General features: G+C 40.6%; 1 long non-coding RNA gene across 1 annotated transcript; it reads left to right on the top strand.

Moving 5' to 3' along the window:
- The first annotated feature begins 4080 nt into the window (after positions 1–4080).
- Positions 4081–13049, top strand: LOC140641007 (uncharacterized). Its single transcript, XR_012037577.1, has 3 exons — positions 4081–4189; positions 9149–9232; positions 12808–13049. It is a non-coding gene; the product is annotated as an uncharacterized lncRNA (long non-coding RNA).
- The last annotated feature ends 6117 nt before the right edge of the window (positions 13050–19166 follow it).

The following is a 19166-nucleotide window of genomic DNA, read 5'->3' as shown; positions in this document are numbered from 1 at the left end:
TGCCATTCAATAAGTATTTGCTGAATCAGTGAATGCTCACCCTGCCTGCATCTTCTAGGCCTGTGCCCCGAGACTATAGAAATAGAGAATTATGTGTTCCAATATCTTGTTTCAGCTTTGGTTGGTATTGTCATTGAAACTAGAGACCCCACGCTTTTATGGCAGGAAATGAAAAACCCTGAAAGAATAAAAAGAAATTCTTCCAGGAGTGCTTTGGGGTATGAAACATGCTGGCTAGACAATATCATGTTTCCAATGATTAGAAACAACTTGGAATGGAAAGGAGTGTTACTCAAGAAGAAGAAAGAAAGATCTTACTGAAAATTAAAGGCCTGATCCTATACATAGTCTTTATTTACAATAAAGCTTCATATGAGCTACTCTCTCCACTGTAGAGTGGTTCAATAGACACCTTGACACTAAAACCTTTTGTTCACTTTGGGAAATTGTATTTACTCACCTTATACTCGTTTTGACAAATTAAACTTATTTATCATGAATACAATAGTTAACTCATTGACTTAAGATCTCACATACCTGGTCACGAGTGGTATTTAAAATGGCTGAGATACTCTTGGTTCTTCCACCTATAGTTTATGTACCCTTGATACATAGACAGCATTCATTTTAGAAGGAGGGAAGGATGTATTTATGTATTTATGTACCCTTGATACATAAACTATATGTGAAAATGATACTTCCCTCTATGGTTTCCCTCTCCAAAACTCACAACTCTAGTCTAATCATGAGGAAAATGTCAGCAAAACTCTCATTGGGCAGTAGTCCACAGATTATCTGAGCAATCCACCCCAAAACTGTCAAGGTCATCAAAACAAGAAAGCCCCAAAAACTGCTATAACCAAGAGGAGCTTAAGAAGACAGGACTACTAAATGTAATGGGACACCCTGGATAGGACCCTGGAACAGAAACAGAATGTTAGATTAAAAAAACAAATGAGGAAATCCAAATAGAATATAGACTGCAGTTCATAATATTGTAACAATATTGATTCATTAATTATGATAAACGTGCCATACTAATGTGAGATGTTAATAAGAGGGGGAAATTGGCTACAGGTATATGGGAACTCTCTGTACCAGCTTTGTAATTTTCCTATAAATCTAAAGCCATTCTAAAATTCCTAAAATAAGAGGTTTATTTAAAAAAAAAAAAAAAACCTCCGTGTAGAATCATAACTTCTTTCCAAAATACATCCTTCCCTCCTTCTAAAATGAATGCTGTCTTGTTTTTTCTTCACTCTTTTTTCCTTTCTTTGCTTTAATAAGCACAATCCTCAAGCAGCTCCTTCAAGTGATCACATGGATAACTTGTAGTAGAAGGATGACAGCAGGGGAATATATATGGTAGGTCAGCTGGATTCATGATCCAGTTCCTCATGCATTCATATATCATGTCTTTGTCATGTGCTGCTTGGTTTATTTCCCCACCCCTTCAATCTGCACTGGCCTAGTTGCATGTTTTAGCTAAGGAGATGTTAGCAAACAGGATGCCATTAGGGGCTTGAAAAAATGCTTGAGCATTTCAACTTGGTTCTTGTACATCTGCTGTTGCCATATAACCTGGCCTGAGCTAGCCTGCTGGAGGATGAGTCGTGTGGAGTGGAGCAGAGCAGAGGCACCCAGCCTTGATCAACTAACAGTCGGCTTACTCCCCAGACATGTGAGCAACTTTATCCAAGATCTGCAGAGCTACTACCTGACTCACAGCTGACCACAAATGCATGTTCAAGCCCAGACAAGATCAAGTCTAACCCAGATCATCTGAATCCCATTGACTCCTGAAGTATTCAATGGTTGGTGGTTACACAGCATCTTTGTAACAATAGAAGACCAAAACAACACCCATCCAATCCACAAATATTGGTCCATCTCAACCGGAAAGAGATTTCTTGATAGAGACGGGAAGAAAACTTTCAGGAATCCCTTCCCCCAGGAGAAAAGACCAATCGGACATCATGACTTGGCCTTTAATCACCAACTCTGGCTTCATCTCTGACCACTTCCAGCATTTGTCCCTACTCTCAGTAATACCAAACTCCCTAAATTTTCCAGTATGGACAGTCACTTTTGTGTAGTGATTAAGTTTGTCAGGCTCTTGTGTCTGACTATGTGGGTTCAATTCACTGTCACTGACTTGGTTGTGTGACCCTGGGCAAATCACCTGATTAACTCCCTCATATATAAAATAATGACAATGATAGTACATATCTCTTAGGGTTGAGAGGTACAAATGAGGTATGAATTGCTTTGAACAGGGCCTGGTGCATGCAGTATACACTCAGTAAATGTTAAATAGTAGTTTCGGTACTAATAGTAGCAGTACTAGTGGTGGTGGTGGTGGTGGTGAATGGTATGCTCAGACTAACTTGTCTACCTAGAATCTTGAAAGAGCTCTTCTTTACCTGGATAATTTCTAATCCTCCTCTAAAATTCTTGTTATCTCCTTCAAGGAGACTTTCTTGGCCCTAGCACAACCAGTCTTTGTGTCCTTCCTTTGCACTGTTAGGACCCAGTACTTTTCCCTTTTCCCCTCAGCTTTGGGACATGACTTTGAAATGATCTCTTTATGTAATTGCCTTTCCCTCTAGACCATAAGTTTCTTGAGAACAAAATCTTTATACCTTGTTGTTCTCTGAGTAACCCAAAGACCAGCCTCAGAGCTACAGGTACTGTATACCTCTTAAGACCTAGATGAAGTCGTCTTGAACCCCCATCACTCATCCTGAGGAAAACATGGGGACAATTCCAAGGACACCAGGAAATTGAAACCTCTGAGTCCCAGCTTCTACCAACTGAGTTCACTTCATAGTTTGTCCTGTCATCTAATATGTGCTTTCTCTCTTCCTCATGCAGTGCTCATTTTATGAGCGATTTATGGAGATTATAGGAGTAAAGATGGTGTTACATTACAGTAGCCTAATCATGTTAGAATTCTATAATGGGCAACCCTGGTTTTCAAAAAAAAATCCTTAGCTGCTGCTTGTTTCCCAACATCAGCCCTTATCCTTCTTTTCTCTTCTTATCCTTCTATGCCCAAATTCCTGCTGATTTCTTATACATAATCTTTTCATACCTTTTATCCTTATCTCTAACCAGACCTTTTGGGGAGGGCTCACTCTCAACCCCAGGTGATACTTGTTAAAGAGAGTACCTTCTCTAGGGGAGAATTCCAGAACTGTTTTTTAATGCTTTTCCACTACTACCCAGCACAGCACCCAGCTCACAGCAGGTACCCATAAGTATTCATTTAAGTCAAATTTTCAGGAAACATGTAGATAAATTCAGGTAAGAAGGGACTCGGGTAAAAGATATGAGACAGCCTATCTCAAGCAATAGGCTGAGAGCTTGCTTATGATTCCTATAAGCCTTAGTCTTATTAAACTCTTCATCATCAAAAGGGAAGAAATCTCATGTATACCAAGTTACAGGCAATATAGAGCCATAGTTAAAAACTCTTTTTGGAGTCCAGATGACCTGGGATCAAATTCTGGCTCTATAACTAACCATTAACCAACACCAAAGTAGGTTTTTGAGCCCCAGTCTCCTTCATCACAAAATGCAATTTACAGCACACAGGTCATTGTCTCATTGGAAAGATTAAATGAGATATATGTAAAATATCTCCAACAGCCCTAGACCACAATAAAGGCTGCAAAGTAGTATCTCTCGTCTAATGAGGGTATGAAGTCTTCATATATAGGAATCCTGGGAAAGAAGAAAATCCCAAGAGATACAATAGAGAGGTCCTAAGGTATCCACTATACATAATCCATTAACTTCTCTCCTCTGCATCCAGTTGGTGCTAGTAATGAAGCAGAAGCACCCTTGGAAGAAATTAGAAAATGTTACTCAATTTTCTGTGTTCTGTAACTCAGATAAGTCCCCCAGTTGAGAAAGGCTGGAATAGAGAGAGGCAGGACTAAGGAGCTTGATTCCTAGATGAATGGCATAAGAAGGAGGGTTTCTTGGATATTGGAGGCCTGGGAGGAAAAGAATGTTCTAGAACTTTAATTAGTAGGATACCTTTGTGATCTCCTCACCTGACTCTCTCCTATGGTTTCCCTTTTCTCAGAAAGTCACATCAAGACCCCAGCTTCGCAAGGGACTCACCTTTTAGACTTTTTTTTACCTTAATTCCGATTACAGTTATACATCACAGACTGGTGCTGTAAGTATGGAAAGAAGGTGCCCATTATACAACTTTTTTTTACCTTAATTCCGATTACAGTTATACATCACAGACTGGTGCTGTAAGTATGGAAAGAAGGTGCCCATTATACAACTTTTCACTTGTGCTAACAACCAAACTGCTCTTTTTAGAGAATTTGGTGAATGCCATGTAAGTCCAAATATAAGATAACCATACATGTAGAGGGAGGCCCCATTTTTCCTAACAAAATACCAATAAAAAATATTTTTGGCCAAGCTGAATATAGAGCCTTTTAGGGGTGTATAAGAAAGATTAATAGTTCTGTTTACAATATTTAATATGACAAGTTATACCAACACATCTAAAATAATTTCATATATAAAATCATATTTATGTGGAAAAACTGCTTTCTCCCACATGCGTCTTCAACATCAGTGTCTTTGTCATCACTAGAGGCATTTTTTGAGTTACCTAATTCAGTTTTCCAGAGCATATCATCTACACTTCTGCTTAAGGGCTATGAGTTAATTCACGAATCATAGTCACACAGCAAATGTAACCTTAGCAATAGTACCCGTTTTCCAAACATTCAAAGATTTTGTTTTCATTGTTCTTCTGGTATGTATTTGTCATATTCAAAGCATAAGCACTTAGTTCTATTGCTTTATGAAGCCATTTGTTAAAAGCTCATTTGTACTTTGACCCATCACTTACATTTAAAAAACAGAGCCCAAGAACACTTTTAAAATTTCGGTTAGTTTCTAACTACATCAGATGAGCTCGGGGAGCATCTAAACGCTGCATTATTTGAGATCATTTCAGACTAATTGTCTTCCTCCACCATTATATTAGTGATATAATCTGTAACATTCCACCATTATACTGGTGATATACTCTGCAACACTCTACAGGGATAGGAGTTGAGGATGAAGAAACCACCTTTTCTTAGGGGTAATCAGGGAGTGAGTGGGTAAAGACCTTACTTTATCTTGGGGCATACCCAGTAACACTTTTCTACAAAGTCTATTTCATCCTACAAATAGCACAAATATATTGCAATATATTTTCAATTGGTGTCCATCGAAAGATGAATGGATAAAGAAGACATGGTCTACGTATACAATGGAACATTACTCAGCCATTAGATACAACAAATACCCACCATTTGCTTCGACGTGGATGGAACTGGAGGGTATTATGCTGAGTGAAATAAGTCAATCGAGCAATCTTGGGGTGGAGTCTTTTGGGTTTTCTATGTAGAGTATCATGTCATCGGCGAAGAGAGAGAGTTTGACTTCTTCTTTGCCAATTTGAATGCCTTTAATGTCTTTTTTGTTGTCTGATTGCTGAGGCTAGGACTTCCAGTACTATGTTGAATAGCAGTGGTGAGAGTGGACATCCCTGTCTTGTTCCTGATCTTAGGGGAAAGGCTCCCAGTGCTTCCCCATTGAGAATGATATTTGCTGTGGGCTTTTTGTAGATGGCTTTTAAGATGTTGAGGAATGTTCCCTCTATCCCTACACTCTGAAGAGTTTTGATCAGGAATGGATGCTGTATTTTGTCAAATGGTTTCTCTGCATCTAATGAGAGGATCATATGGTTCTTGGTTTTTCTCTTGCTGATACGATGAATCACATTGATTGTTTTACGAGTGTATCCTGGGGATAAATCCTACTTGGTCATGGTGAATAATCTTCTTAACGTATTGTTGTATCCTATTGGCTAGTATCTTATTGAGAATTTTTGCATCCATGTTTATCAGGGATATTGGTCCATAATTCTCCTTTGTGATGGGATCTTTGTCTGGTTTTGGAATTAAGGTGATGCTGGCCTCAAAGAATGAATTTGGAAGTATTCCAACAGCTTTAGTAGAATAGGTATGGTTTCTTCTTTAAACGTTTGATAGAATTCCCCAGGGAAGCCATCTGGCCCTGGACTTTTGTGTCTTGGGAGGTTTTTGATGACTGCTTCACAATGAAATGCCAGGACACCTGCACCCCGATGTTTATAGCAGCAATGTCCACAATAGCCAAACTGTGGAAGGAGCCTCGGTGTCCATCGAAAGATGAATAGATAAAGAAGATGTGGTCTATGTATACAGTGGAATATTACTCAACCATTAGAAACGACAAATACGTCTTCCTCTGTGAGATTTCTGTTCATGTCTTTTGCCCATTTTATGATTGGACTGTTTGTTTCTTTGGTGTTGAGTTTAAGAAGTTCTTTATAGATCTTGGAAACTAGCCCTTTATCTGATACGTCATTTGCAAATATCTTCTCCCATTCTGTAGGTTGTCTTTTAGTTTTGTTGACTATATCCTTTGCTGTGCAAAAGCTTCTTATCTTGATGAAGTCCCAATAGTTCATTTTTGCTTTTGTTTCTTTTGCTTTCGTGGATGTTATCTTGCAAGAAGTTACTGTGGCCGAGTTCAAAAAGGGTGTTGCCTGTGTTCTCCTCTAGGATTTTGATGGAATCTTGTCTCACATTTAGATCTTTCATCCATTTTGAGTTTATCTTTGTGTATGGTGAAAGAGAGTGGTCTAGTTTCATTCTTCTGCATGTGGATGTCCAATTTTCCCAGCACCATTTATTGAAGAGACTGTCTTTCTTCCAATGGATAGTCTTTCCTCCTTTATCAAATATTAGTTGACCATAAAGTTGAGGGTCCACTTCTGGATTCTCTATTCTGTTTCATTGATTTATGTGTCTGTTTTTGTGCCAGTACCACACTGTCTTAATGACCACAGCTTTGTAGTACAACCTGAAATCTGACATTGTGATGCCCCCAGCTATGGTTTTCTTTTTTAAAATTCCCCTGGCTATTCGGGGTATTTTCTGATTCCACACAAATCTTAAAATAATTTGTTCTAACTCTCTGAAGAAAGTCCATGGTATTTTGATAGGGATTGCATTAAACGTGTAAATTGCCCTGGGTAACATTGACATTTTCACAATATTAATTCTGCCAATCCATGAGCATGGAATATTTTTCCATCTCTTTGTGTCTTCCTCAATTTCTTTCAGAAGTGTTCTATAGTTTTTAGGGTATAGATCCTTGACCTCTTTGGTTAGGTTTATCTCACAGAGGAAGACATAGACATGGTCAACACGCACATGAGAAAATGCTCTGCATCACTTGCCATCAGGGAAATACAAATCAAAACCACAATGAGATACCACCTCACACCAGTGAGAATGGGGAAAATTAACAAGGCAGGAAACCACAAATGTTGGAGAAGATGCGGAGAAAAGGGAACCCTCTTACACTGTTGGTGAGAATGTGAACTGGTGCAGCCACTCTGGAAAACTGTGTGGAGGTTCCTCAAAAAAATAGACCTGCCCTACGACCCAGCAATTGCACTGTTGGGAATTTACCCCAAAGATACAGATGCAATGAAACGCCGGGACACCTGCACCCCGATGTTTATAGCAGTAGTGTCCACAATAGCCAAACTGTGGAAGGAGCCTCAGTGTCCATCGAAAGATGAATGGATAAAGAAGATGTGGTTTATGTATACAATGGAATATTCCTCAGCCATTAGAAATGACAAATACCCACCATTTGCTTCAACGTGGATGGAACTGGAGGGTATTATGCTGAGTGAAATAAGTCAATCAGAGAAGGACAAACATTATATGTTCCCATTCATTTGGGGAATATAAATAATAGTGAAAGGGAATAGAAGGGAAGGGAGAAGAAATGGCTAGGAAATATTACTCAGCCATTAGAAACGACAAATACCCACCATTTTCTTCGATGTGGATGGAACTGGAGGGTATTATGCTGAGTGAAGTAAGTCAGTCGGTGAAGGACAAACATTATATGTTCTCATTCATTTGGGGAATATAAATAATAGTGAAAGGGAATATAAGGGAAGGGAGAAGAAATGTGTGGGAAATATCAGAAAGGGAGACAGAACGTAAAGACTGCTAACTCTGGGAAATGAATTAGGGGTGGTGGAAGGGGAGGAGGGCGGGGGGTGGGGGTCAATGGGTGACGGGCACTGAGGGGGGCACTTGACGGGATGAGCACTGGGTGTTATTCTGTATGTTGGCAAATTTAACACCAATAAAAAATAAATTTATTATTAAAAAAAAGAAATGACAAATACCCACCATTTGCTTCGACATGGAGGGAATTGGAGGGTATTATGCTGAGTGAAATAAGTCAATCGGAGAAGGACAAACATTATATGGTCTCATTCATTTGGGGAATATAAAAAATACTGAAAGGGAATAAAGGGGAAAGGAGAAAAAATGAGTGGGAAATATCAGAAAGGGAGACAGAATATGAGAGACTCCTAACCCTGGGAAAGAAACAAGGGGTGGTAGAAAGGGAGGTGGGTGGGGGGACAGAGTGACTGGGTGACAGGCACTGAGGGGGGCACTTGATGGGATTAGCACTGGGTGTTATGCTATATGTTGGCAAATTGAACACCAATAAAAAATAAATTGAAAAAGATAGATTCCTTTAATAGGCAGGTCAAAATAAACACAGGATCCAGTGGGGTTTTTTTGGGGGGGGAAGAAATTCTAAGTTGTTGAATCTTTACATTTAAAATAACACAAATTCTGTATTTCTTTTTTTTAATCCTTACTTAAATGGTAAGTCCCCCAACATATAAAGAAAACTTGCCCACATCAACCCCTCTCCCCATACACATCTCCATCTTTCTTGTCTTGTGTTTTTGCTTTCTTGTTCAGTCAAGCAATATTGAAATTTATTCATTTGCTCAAGCAACATTGTGTAATCCCCTCTAATCCTTAGTATCTTATTAGCTCAGAAACATCAAAAGACAGACTGACCTCATGTGGCCACAAGTCAATGGCATGTGCTGCAAATTCATTGGGTAATATTTATCATCTTCATTAAACTTAATTATTTATTGTTCTAATTTAAGTAGAGTTGAGTTGTTTCTCTTGCTTTCTAAACAGTGCTTAAATCGGTTTCCTTTATCAATCTCTTGACTTTTCAGATAGTTCTCAGCATGACCAAAAATGGGAAGGTTGGAATGAATCAGACATTGAAGGGGAATTCAGGACACTGGCCTACCCTAGCAGTAAGTTCGTGCCAGAAAATGGTGAGAGAGAATGTGCAACAAGAGAACCTGACCGGATATTTAGACATTACATTTAGGCAACGGGAAGCCTCTGAATATTTTTTTAGCTGATAACAGACATTTAAAAAAAATCTACAGGCCATTTAGTATGATGGCTAAGAATACAGTCTTCAGAATTGGAGAAAGCATTACATTCAAATCCGGTTGCTTAATAACTACAGGATCTTAGACATCTCACTTCCCATAAACTTTTGTTATTTAGATGGACATAATAATATACACTTCAGAGAGTCATTGAGTAAAATTTAAAAGACAATGACTATATAATGCTTAGCATAGAACCTGGCATATAATAGGTGCTCAATAAATGGCAGCTATCAAGTCATACCACAAAGTCATGTTTGGGTGAAATTAATCTGTTAGAAATGAGTATGCATGATGAATTAGAGTCAGAATAATATACAGGAAGGTTGGGATAATGGCTTAGAATCTTACAAGATTTGGCTATTAAGAGGACAAATGAGACAAGATGGAAGACAGACTAAAGATGATGAAGATAGTTTGCCAGCTAGCCATCTAAACCAGGGAATGTTAGTGCCTTCCAGAAGGAATGCTGGCACAGAGAAAGAAAAAAGAATAATAGCACTGAAGATAACCCAGAGTGCACGAGTAATGAGCCAAACAAGGGAACTTCAGTGCTATTCTGAAGAAATGTCAGGATGGGGAGGGGAAGGGGATAAATTGCTTTTAGACACATACAGTTTAAAATGATGGTGGTACAGCTAAGGACGTGTCCACTAGGAAGTTGAAAACATGAAACTCTCAGGAGGTAAGTCACAGTAAGTAAAAGAGACTTTGGAAAATCTTCCATTGTCCACAAGGGGCAGGCAGCCGGTGGAGGGGGTTGGGGGTAGGCGGTGGAACAATGAGTCCGTGGGGACAGCACTCTTACACACTGATTGTATTCTGATTTTACTTCCTTCCCTGCTCAACTCGAAGCTTCAAGAGACCAGAGAGCCTATGAACAGGAATGCTTAGCACTGAATCTCCAAAACTAAGCTCAGAGTCAGGCACAAAGTAGGCTGTCCCAGAATACTACTCTTGTAATCCATCATGCATGAGATAATGAGAGACCACAGCAAGTTTGAGTTTAATATTAAGCATTTTATATTCATTATCTTTAAAATCCACTCAACAACTCTTTGAGCTGTATATCATTATGTTGTTATTATGCTCGCCTAAAAAACAGCAGCTTACATGGAAAGACATGCCCAAGATTTTGCAGTTATTAAGTAATGAACTTGCTGTGGTCAATCTGATTATTTCATGCACTTCAGAAGCTCTAATCATCCCCTTCAATGTCTTTGATCCATGCAAACTAGGAAAATAAATTACTAGTAGGAAACATCTTTCCAAACAGAGTTTTGTCAGGGCAGCAGAATTGTAGAGTGGTAAGACCCCTCAGATGGAGAAGACATGGAGCTACTTGTAGGCAGGGCTATCAAAGGAGAGGGGGTAGATACAGTCAAAAGCAATGCAAAAGTCAAGAACTCTGGAGGACAGAAAGGTGTATGATTCCAGCTTGGGGAAACAGCACTATTTGCCTGAATGACCACACCAGGACCCTCTTTGGAGGGCCCTGAAGAAGAGGATATAGCCATGTCCCTGATGGAAGGAAGAGGAAAGGATCCCAAGTTGGAAGACTAATGTGGCTCAGACCACACCTGCATGTGCAGCTCCCCCCTGTCAGGTCGGGACTCTCCTTATTCATACCTCACCAGCTCTGCTGGGTGCTTTCCTCTGTTTCATTTTTAGACTCCAAGCCTGCCATGTCCCAGTGCCCATGCCACTGTCATCATCCAACTGGAATGAATGCCATCCTCCAAGCATGCTTTTCAAGTAGAATCAAAACTCATCTCTCTACAAATGGCAAGTGAGAGAGAGAAGGCAGCCATGGAAAGCCCAAAATTCAGATAACTGAACCAACCACATTTGAATGAGGCTATGATCAGATAGGCTTTTCAAGATGTTTCTACCACCATCTTGACAGAGGGAATAACTCTAGCTGGTCTAAGGAAATCAGCACAATGTAAATCAAAATGACTGCACCTCTTCTACCTCCCAAAGAGTTCTATTGTCTATTTCCAAGCTAAAATAGAGGCTTTGGTAAATCTCCTTAGGCAACCTGAGTATGGCTATAGTAGAGCATTCAGAATGGTCTGATCTTGCTCTTGAAGAAGAAACACAAACAAACAAAAAATCCTCAATTACTAGCTTTGCTTCTCCTCCCCCAAAAGAGGGATGGAATAATAATAAATCAGATACCTCCCCCTCTAACATCAAAATCTGTCCAATAGGGTGTGGAATGGACCTACCCTTGGATTGGCTGGTCTATAGCAGAGGTGACTGCCAAAAATAGGGATTTGAACCACAAACCCAAATAGGAAACCACAATTTGAGGAAACCATGCACATACCTCTGTCCTAGTCCTCTTGCCCCGGAAGGGGAAACAATCTGTGGACAGGGTCCAGAGCTACTTTTCCTTTTCTGAAGCAGTAGCGAATTTGGCCGGTCTTGCTTTGCAAAAAAGAAGGACTTTTCCTAACTCCAGAGGTAAAGACTGCCAGGCCTGGGCAAGGTCTGCTGACACAGAGAAGCACATGATTATCACCCAGTTTTCCAAGCATAATTACCTCAGAATATGTTCTACAGATGCAGTGGAAAGGTGCCTTATGGGTATCTCACCAGGCCTAAAGTTGACCCCTTGCTGGTCCCTAAGCTCCTCAAAAGCAGGGATTTTTATCTGTCTTATCCACTGCTGGATCTCAAACCCCTGAGATAGTACCTGGCACACAACATGCTCTCAAAAAATCGGTTGAATGAATAGATACCTCGAGTTTGGTTTCAATTTGAAATCAATGATTAATTTCACCAAAAGACACCTGGCATATCACTGATCCACATGAATGAAAGAGCTTCTGGTGGTGAGAACAAATGTGAATGATGGTCCACAGAGTTTTAGTGACTTCCCTTACCACTAGCATTTCAGAAAAAGCACCAATTTGGCATCAGACAGACCTGGACTCAAAGCCCAACTCCACCACTTTTTCTCTAGGTAGATTTGGGCAAGTCATTCCACTTCCTTGAGTTTTGGGTTTCTATCTGTAATAATGGAGACAGTAATACTTACTTTGTATGTATGTATAAAAGTAATACTTACTTTTGTGAGAATGAAACAGAACTGGCATATCCAATGTCTAATACAGTACCAGATCTGTAATGGACATTAAATGCTATATACCATTGCTATGATCACCACCAGCAAGGACAAATAACGAGTGACTTCCCAATGTTTGTTTTCTCCATCCCTCTCTAATTTTTTTTTTTTTTTTTTATTTATGATAGTCACAGAGAGAGAGAGAGAGAGGCAGAGACATAGGCAGAGGGAGAAGCAGGCTCCATGCACCGGGAGCCCGATGTGGGATTCGATCCCGGGTCTCCAGGATCGCGCCCTGGGCCAAAGGCAGGCGCCAAACCGCTGCGCCACCCAGGGATCCCTCTCCATCCCTCTCTAGACCCCATTCTTCCTCTGCCCAAGTACGTGCTCGCAAGAAGGAAGACCGTGTTGGGCATTCAGTATTCTAGAGGTCCAATCACCACAAACTTTTATCTATCTTAGCCAGTGCTGGGCTGCTAAATGGTAAATGGAGTAAAAAAAAGAGCTTTGATCTGTAGGTTTTGCCAATTTCCATGGTGTAAATATTCTCCCTGTGGCCAATTTCAAGCTGCCGATGTGATATTACTAAACAAAAGGAGTAAGAGACAAGTAATAACATATCATTACATGGTATTGTCACCATCCTGTTACAACAGCTATAAATAATCTCAATACAATAGATGAAAGTAGTAAGGAAATAATAGTAATAGTAAAATGTTGTCAAATAATTAAAAAGTGATGTCTTGAAAATTCCTTACCTTTATTGGCAACATCATTCATTTGGCTATAAGTTTATATAATGCCCAATAATAGCTGTGTTTCACAAATGGCTCACAAAATTTCTTCAAAATTTAACATATGAGCCACTATGAGCTGGCTCCAGCACACCACTAATTCTAGCTACTTCTGCCTGAGTATCAGTGTCATCAGAATGGAGTCAGGCATATGCAGTATGCTTGGACAGTAAAGGACTCCATTGACTTAGAACAGGACTTCTCCAGAGTTCAATAAAACTTCAGGGAGATAAACTTTCCTTGGACCTCCTCTAAATACAGCTCCAGAAGAAATCAGCCCTGTTTTGGGGTCCTTCAATGAGGAGAGCATTTCAGTTCCCCATGTTCAGTCCAAGTCGAGACACAGGAATACCAGATTCTTAACCTGTCAAGTTGGAGTGATGGAATGATGTTTGGAGAAAAGGGCACAGGCCTTCACCTGCTGTGCTGCGCATGATGTGTGACTATGTAGCTTTAGGCAAGTGACTTCATCTCCTGTAGCCTCGTTTTCATCATCTGCAGAATGGGGACAGCACCCTCCTATACATGTGGTTGATGAGATCATGTATTCCAACTGGCTTTGTGAACTGCGAAGCATCATAAAAATGTAAGGCATCACTTCTATATGGGGAATGATACAGAAACCTAATGTCAGAAAGAGATGGGTGGGGAAGGCAGGAGGAAGGAGGTGGCCAGTTTCTAAGAGGACAATGGAGGAAACCAGGAAGAAGAGGTTTGGAGTAGGAGGAGGATAAGGGAAGTGGGCGAGAGGGGGCAGTGAGCAGCCCATTACGTTTATAAGCATTGCTTCAATATTTTTCCAGCCCTCTAGTCACACTCACTATAGCCAGTTCTTCCTTATTTCTTAAGAGTTCCTGTGTGTATCCTAAGACAGGGCTTTTACAACATCTCTACCACCAAGAATAGATTCTGACTTTCTCAGCCTGTATCCTGTGCCCTTCCTGCCCATATGGACTCCTCATCATGATGGAGCCATGTCCACTGCACCATTGGCCTTAGAATTCTCTGGCTGCTAGAGCTCTGTTTTGATCAAAAAAAAAAAAATCCTTTTTGAACTCAATCATCTTTCTGTCTCTCTCTGGCATGGGGCTTGAAATACTGCTGAGCCTCAAATGCAAAAAAATGAAAATCAATTTTAATCAAGGCAATGGTTTGCTTCTGTGATGCCTGCATTAATCAGGCATGTTTTGTGCAAAGATTCTTATGATGGTCTCTTTCAAAGACTACCTTCGCTGGCCAAGGAGGGCTAGAAATGAGACAGATGGGATGATTTTCAGTGCTGAGACTTTTCAGGAATGGACAGGCTATTCAGGAAGTGGATGTCCTCTCATTCCTGGAGAAGACACTGGACAATCTTTTAGTGAGCATGTTGCAGAGATGTTGAAAGCACCCAAGACATTGGCTTCTCAAGGTTCTTCCATCCCTGAGACTGCCTTGCCACCATTCACATACATCCTTCCTCAGATCCTAGCCTTCAAATTTCACAGCAGAGTTTTTTCACCCTCTGGCAGGGCTGTTGTTAACACTCTCCCACACCCAGCCAATACAATTATAGGGAGTCTACAAAATGGTATTCCTCATGAAAACACTCCTTTCCCAGGGTGTCCCCAAATCCCAGCCATAGTTATAAATCTTAGTAATCTTTGAGACCATCATAGAAACTTGGGCTCAGAAATATTTAACTTTATGAGATGGGGAATCTGAGGCCCTGAGGATCACCTCTTAATTTTTTTTTATATCTATCCCTCTATCCTATCTTGCTGGCCCCTGCCTTAATCATCTTTCAGCTGGACAAGTGTTCTAAGCTTTCACTGGAGACCTTACTGCCATCCTCTCCCACCTCTGATTCATCCCCTGCACAGCGCTGAAATGATTGTTCTGAAATGAAAATATGACCATGTCCTTCCTCGGCCTACAATTTTTTCCATGGCTTATCATTGTCCACAGATATGGCAGTCTCAGTGAGCCTGGTTTGCTGGGTCTTTATTATGATCTGTGCCCTCCTTCATCCCTGCTTTCTTCTTCATATAGCCTATGCTAGACTGGTGTAAATCATAGTTCATTGACCAAAGACACCATCTATCTCATGCCTCCACGAGCTTTGTGCAAATTACTCTCTCCTTTGAGAACAGTGCCACCTGGCCCATCATCACTCCTACTCCACCTCGTAAAGACTGCTTCTCCTCTTAATGCCCATCTCAAACACCACCTCCCCTTGAATATCTCCCATCATTCACAGATTCAGACTCCTCCCTCTTTTGCATTCCCATAGAATCTGGTACATCCTCCATCTCAGCAATCATCACTCTCATCTTTCATTCATCAGTTTTACCTGTCTGCTTCTCCCAGAGCTGTGCAGGCTGAGTTATATTACATCTCTATTCCACAGGAGTATAAAACAATGCATAGATTTTTTAGAAATGAGATAATTTTAACTATAGGAAACAAACTGAAGGTTGCTGGAGGGGAGGTGGATGGGGGAATGGGGGAATGGAGTGATAGACATTAAGGAGTGCATGGGATGTGATGAGCACTGGGTGTTAACACAACTGATAAATTATTGAATGCTATATCTGAGACTAATGATGTACTATATATTGGCTAATTGAATTTAAACTTAAAAATTAATTCATTAATTTTTAAAAAGAAATTCTAAAAAAAAGAAAGAAATGACTTATCCAAGGTCACCACACTGAAAGAGGTAAATGTGAACTAGTTCCTAATAAACCCATTTCCTCTCTGCTTTCTCTCAATCCTGCAGACCTGATTGCATACTTTACCTTTCCTCATTTTCCTTTCCACCCTTTTTAAAATTTTTTTTTATTGGTGTTCAATTTACTAACATACAGAATAACACCCAGTGCCCGTCACCCATTCACTCCCACCCCCCGCCCTCCTCCCCTTCCACCACCCCTAGTTCGTTTCCCAGAGTTAGCAGTCTTTACGTTCTGTCTCCCTTTCTGATATTTTATTTATTTATGATAGTCACAGAGAGAGAGAGAGAGAGAGAGAGAGGCAGAGACATAGGCAGAGGGAGTAGCAGTCTCCATGCACCGGGAGCCCGACGTGGGATTTGATCCCAGGTCTCCAGGATCGCGCCCTGGGCCAAAGGCAGGCGCTAAACTGCTGCGCCACCCAGGGATCCCCTTTTCCACCCTTTTATAACACACAGCTGACCTGAACAACCCTAATTTTTACCTTAAAGCTTCACTGATTGGGTCACCCAAAGAAGCAGCACTAACATCTGTTCTGCTCTCTCTTCCTCTCCATCTGGTTGTCAACTATGATTCCAAACAAACATATCTAGATATTTTCCCATAGAGAGATTTCAAAGAGAGGAAAAAGATGAAAGCCAATTTTTTTCCAAAATACTTTCATATTCATTATTGAATTCAGCCCTCTTCACATCCACTCATCCCACTTCATTTTCCAGACAAGCCAGCAATTCAGAGAGGATGAGGAATTACCCAGATTTGCATAGTTGGTCATAAGTAAAACTCCAGATGGCTTCAGGGTCTCCTAGCACAAGGCCCTGCGAACAATTCATTCATTCATTCAGTCATTCTTCATCCATCCATTCATTCATTTGCTGAGTTCCTACCATAAACAGGGCACTATTCTAGGTACTGAAGATACAGCAGTAAAAAAGCAAAGTCTCTGTCCTCATGAAACTTACATTCTAGTCCCTAGTCTTGTTTTCAATAGATCCATCTGAATGACAGGAAAGACTTATTTTTCAAAGAACCCATGATCAAAAGAAAAGACAATGAATATAGAATCAGGAAACCAAAAGAGACTTTGACTCCAACTATTGTTCTAGGCCATACAACATATGCTGGTGCTTTATAAGTCTAGACTCTGCTTCCCAAGGAGAATTCCTTCAAGGAAGACATAACTAGATGGCCTGGCACACTTTGGGAAAAAAGAAACAGAACCTGGCTGTAAAACTCCATGTGGTAAAAATCAAGGCATGCAATGTAAAAATAACCAAGGCTCTTTATCCTCCCAAACCACCCAGCTTGATTTAGGAATACACTGATTTTCAGCCCAGAAGAACCCAAACATGAATAGATTACTGTGACAGTGCTTTTTCCTCTTGGTTGTTTTAGTTCCTTTTATTCTCTGGTTGATTCAGTTCCTGCCAACCACTGAGGGGCAAAAAAAAAAAAAAAAGGCACGGCTAGATTCAGTTGTGACTACCAACACAAAGTCAGTCTTTGTCAACCAAAAGCTATGGTTATCCCACATTATAGAAAATCTTATAATAGATAGTATAAAATATCTGCTCTTGGGTTCCTGTGTCAAAATGGGCAGTCCTTCCCCTTTCCTGGGCCTCAGTTTCTCCTAGTGAGACAAGTTGGACATCAGTTCAAGTGGGCTCTATAGACTGATAAGTTAAATATTCCTGGACCCCATGTTCACTTATTCAGTAGGCATTTGTTGTACATCGGTTATCACCTGACACTGTGCCAAGTGATCAGAGACTAAGGCAGACCTAATTCTTACCTACACAGGCTGATTCTTATGCATTTCTCTCTGAAGCATGCATTTCTCCCTTATGCATTTCTCATGGTTGTTCATTCTGTTCCTTAACGCAACAATTTATTAATCACTCAGTACAAAGCATGGCCCTAATGGACTAGGAATTCGGAATTGAGTCTGTTATGAGGCCTTTTTCCAAGATGCTCAGAGTAGTAGGAGAACGTATGTACACACCCAGTTCATCACAACCAGGGTAGAAAGAGATAAGTGGATCAAAGAGACACAGCAAAAATGCCGTGAAAGATCATATCAAAGGAGAGCAACTTATGTGTCCACTGTGATTTAGCAAACATCTACTTAGCTCAAACTCAGCAGTGCTAAGTGCTTTTGTAGACATGGCCTCTTTGGATCTTCACAATAACCACATTGCTGCCCCCAGGTTGCCAATAAGAAAACTGAGGCTCAGAGAGCTTCTCTGTAACTTGGCCAAGACCAGAGAGCTACTAAGTTCTCGGAATCATAGCCAGGTCTGTCTGCCAACATCACCCCTGCTTTTATGACTCTGAAGTTTCCTCTTTTACCACCAGACATTTAGAAGGGCCTACCATGGGAGCACTATGTTGACCTCTTGAGATAAAGAATGAAGAGGAAATTGGCTTCCAGTCTCAACAGTTTGGTCTGAAAACAAAATGGGTATGACCTGGCCAAATTTTTCACACTTGCAGGCATGGCTTTGGAAAGAAGAAATTCCAATCAGATGAAGACAGGGTTGTGCTAAGCAGAAGACTGGCAACATGCAAAATTAAAGGATTCAGAGGGTCTAGGGAACTGTAATTCATAAGGGGGACTGAAGGATGAGGGGTTGGCTGGGTTCTTTGGAAGCAGGCCCTGCACAGCTTTAATTAGATCTCAATGCAATTTGGCTGAAGACTAATATGAAGTCCCTGAGGCCATATTGGGCAGCAAGGAAGAGAGATGAATATGAATCTGAATTAGAAATTCACTAGGGATAAGCAAGAATTGACTCCAGTATCCTCAAGGCTGACTCGAACTCGGATGGTCCTCAAGGCACCAACAACTAGGAGAGGAAAAGATCTACTAATTAAGATGAAAAATTGGTTTATTCTAGTCTCAAAAGGTAAAAAGCATGCCACAGGGAAGACTTGAGGCACCTGAGAGTTTCCAAAGCTCTTTTGTGGTTTGGAGTAACAGAGGGGTGAGTATAGCCAAGGGGGCAAGAGCTCTACTATGAAGTCAATGCAAATCTTGACTCGGTCTTTCCTCACTGTTTGAGCTCCACCGTGTCCTTCATCTCTCTGTGCCTCGATTTCTTCAGTGGAAATAGGGGGGAAATAGTATCGACCTCCTTCATATAGTTTTTGCAAAAGTAAGTGAAATTACTTATGTAATCTGACTTAGCAGTTTCCCCACACCCCATTAG

The sequence above is a fragment of the Canis lupus genome, chromosome 10, assembly GCF_048164855.1.
Source record: "Canis lupus baileyi chromosome 10, mCanLup2.hap1, whole genome shotgun sequence".
In the NCBI taxonomy this organism is placed as follows: domain Eukaryota; kingdom Metazoa; phylum Chordata; class Mammalia; order Carnivora; family Canidae; genus Canis; species Canis lupus.
This window is presented reverse-complemented; position numbering and strand designations above follow the sequence as displayed.